The sequence below is a fragment of the Nelumbo nucifera genome, chromosome 1 (genome assembly GCF_055504915.1).
Source record: "Nelumbo nucifera cultivar China Antique chromosome 1, China Antique-T2T, whole genome shotgun sequence".
NCBI classification, from domain to species: Eukaryota; Viridiplantae; Streptophyta; class Magnoliopsida; order Proteales; family Nelumbonaceae; genus Nelumbo; species Nelumbo nucifera.
In genome coordinates, this window is record NC_142649.1 from 113,816,216 (window position 1) to 113,819,938 (window position 3,723).

Genomic DNA, 3,723 nt, shown 5'->3' on the forward strand with positions numbered 1-3,723 from the left:
TTTAAATTTTTAATTATTTTTAGTATTTTGATTAAGCTTTAGGTTTTTCAGAATTTTCGGATTTTTAATTAATTTTTTGTGTTTTTTCATTATTATTCAGTAATTTTTGCATATGAGTATTTTTCAATAATTTTCACTATTTTCATCATTTATTTTTTCATATTAATCACTAGAAAATTAATTTGCATTTTCTTTCAGTAAAAATAAATTGAATAAGTAAATAAATACCATAGTTAATAAAAAATACAACTAGTTTTCAATATTTTTCCATAGTTTCTACCTTGGATGTTTTTTAATATTTTTTTTTTGTATTTTGTAATAATAAAATCCTATTAATTGTACTTTAATTATTTTCAGTAAATACCCTTATTAATATAAAAACATTATTAATTTTTAATAAATTTTAATTATTTTTAGTATTTTAATTATGTTTAGGTTTTTCAAAAATTTTTGGATTTTTAATTAATTGTTGGTATTTTTTTATTATTATTCAGTAATTTTTGCAATAAAATACTGTTAATAAAACATGTTCTGCATTTTAAATTTTCATTATTTTTTTTCAATTTTAATGAGTTCATTATGCACAATAATGGTCTTAACTCATAAATTATCTAATGATATTATTAAAACTATCAATTAATATTTTTATATTGAAAATTCTTATTTTTATTAAGTTTAATTTTAAAGTGGAATTGAAACATACTTTTAATATTTACTAAGTTTTGTTAATATTTATTTTTAGTGAAAGTTTCGTGGATTTTTAAATTAATAATTTTTTTATTGTTTAACCCAAGTGTGAGCTCCGGGAAGCTCTTGGTCGGCTTAAAGAGATGGATGGAGTCGCCACCCATTTTTTAGAGGAAATGGGCCCTCATTTTCAAATTTGAAAACTCAATTTAAGTCTTTGATAGTGACTCCGTTTTCCCTAGTAAAGACACACAACCAAGAGATTTCGGGTCCCAAGGATTGAGAGAGGGAAGGTATTAGGCACCCCTCTCTCCAAGCAGCTGTAGAAGCTCAATACAAGAGTTGTTCAAGTTCAGTTTCTTTTGGGGAAAAACAGAAATGATTGCAAGAATTTCTCAAATCCGGATGAACATGCTTTCAATTTCTCCTAAGACCGATTTTGAGGTTATGTTATCGGGTCTAAGGTACTGATTGCCCTAAGACCCTCGCCTTTCTGCCTCTATTCCCAGTCAAGAAGAAATTGCCAGCAATGGTTTTCCAACATTTCAGAACCTTAAGCAACCCAGAAAAATAAAAAAAAAAGACTTACCTTTTGAATGTACCTTGTCAAAAGATTTCCAATAGCTAAAAGGACTTCAAACGAAACTTGAGTAAGGCAGGAGCTAGGCTGAGCGTTTCTGGTGTGAAGACGGGGGATGAGGCTTGAGCTTGGCTTCAGGAAATTCGGGATTACAAGCAGGATGGGTATACCATAAAAGTTAGGAAACACTCCCTTCCTTCTCTCTCTCTCTCTCTCTCTCTCTCTCTCTCTCTCTCTCTCTCTCTCTCTTTCTCTAGGGACCTCTCTCAGGTTTCCTCCCTTCAGTCCCCCCTTGTCCTCCTCTCCAGTTTCCTCCCTTTTTGAGCTCGAATTAGATCAATATTTATAAAGAATGGGAGGGGGGTCAAGTCTGAAACTTGTCTAGCTGCAGTGCTTGGGATTCAATAGAGTTTTTTCACAAGAAAAGGCAAAAATTCTTCAAAGAAATATGTGTCCAGTCAAGCTTACTTGTTTGGTGAAACATTTTCTTCAGTTTCGGGGTGGATTTCATGGGTTTTGTGCGTCCAATGGGAGTTTGGGGTGTGCTAGATGTTGTAGTCTCGTATTTGGGGCTGACAATAGGGGTGTCAATAGTATTCAAAAATTTGATTTCGAATTCGATATTCGACATAATCGAATCGAATTCAAATAATTCAAATTTTTAATCGATCGAATTTGGATATGACATGATTCGATTCGATAAATATCTAAAATTTGACCGATTATTTAATTCTTATATATAATATATAAAATATTTATATAATTTATATATAATAATTAAGTTATATAAAAAATTTATATATTTGTATACTTTATATCAATAAAATATTTATTTTATATATTTATTAATTATCTAAAATAATTAATTAATCGAATTCAAATTGAATTGAATATTCAAATATTTAATCGAATTTGAATTCGGATATTAATTTTCAATATCCGTCGGATATCGAACCGAATTCGAATATGGGATTTCTAATTAGATTTGAATTCGAATTCGGATATTGCCTAATCCGATTCGAATTCGATCCGTTTACCCCTCTAGCTAACAGTGGCAAAAAACGTAAATTTGATGAACTTTTGAAAGCTATTGTCTTTTCTTGGTCTTAAGTAGAGGTCTGTTTGGTATTTTGAGCTTTTTAAGCTTATTTGGCTCTGTTTGATTGGTACAAGTGTTTCAATGGGTCAAGAATGGGTATGGCATCATCCATCACCCTTTTGGGGGGCTTCAGGTTGGGACAGATGATGTGGCAATTTAATTTGGTGCATCGAAATGACATCTTTCTAGTTTAACAGTCAAACGAATGAGTCTGGTCGTGAAATTTGTTGTCCTGGGGTTTTTTGAGTCTCTGAACACAGTGGTGAGGTCTGATCGGACAAATAGGGTCAGGATGACTTAGATCTATGGGTGATAAGTTTGGGTAACTAAGATTTGCTAAAATAAAATCTTTGTTTGATGAATGGTCAAACGAGGGAACATTGGAACGAATTTTGGTGGCTGGGCATTTTTTATCATCTCAAATCTGATGGAAGTGATGGATCTTTGATCAGAGGTGTTGATGATGTGCGATCTGGTCAAGTCCTAGTCGTCGGTTATCTCGCCTCCGATAGAGCTGAAGACTTCCGGGGAGGAACCCGGTTGGGACACTCCGAAGCTCAAGTTAGTAATCTTGAGAAGGCAAGAGGAAACAATGGATTTCAAGATTAGAAAGCACAAAATATCACATACCTTATTCCCTATGAGATGGGGACCTTTATAGTCACCTTGTATACTTACTTCCGAACCCTTGTCAGTTCGGGTATCATTACCTCTGCCAGATCGGGTCACTTCCTCTGACAGATCGGGTCACTTCCTTTGCCAGATCGGGTCACTTCCTCTGACAGATCGGGTCACTTCCTCTGCCAGATCAGGTCACTTCCTCTGACAGATCGGGTCACTTCCTCTGCCAGATCGGGCGTCATTTCAGGTGTCATAACCTCCACTACCTGTTGCTAGTTCGGGTGCCATAACCTCCACTGCTAGTTGCCAGTTGCCAGTTCGGGTGTCATAACCTCCACTGCTCCTTGTAAGGGCCGTCCCTGCCACGTCTGAGATGGCGGTGCTAGGTGGCCATTGGGGGGCGGCTGTCATGTGTCGGACCCCTAATCAGTCAGGTGCACCGCCTCCGTGTACGGGCTTCCTGGGCGTCAGGTATGGTTCAGTTAGGTGACTTGGAGCCGAAGTTGTGTGCGAGGTGAAGTCTTGAGTTCGGATAGAAGTATGGCCTGAACTGCCCTTGGGTGGGCAATTCGGGTCTTTGCCTTTTGTGCTTTTTGTAAGGCTCAGGACCTTGAAGGGAGAGCTCAGGTTCCTCCTTGGGGAGCTCGGGACTCTTCAGCTCGGAGCTCGGGTTGTAGGTTCATTGGAGGGGGGGAGCTCGGGATTCTTTTCCTTGGAGCTCGGGTTGCGAACCCGT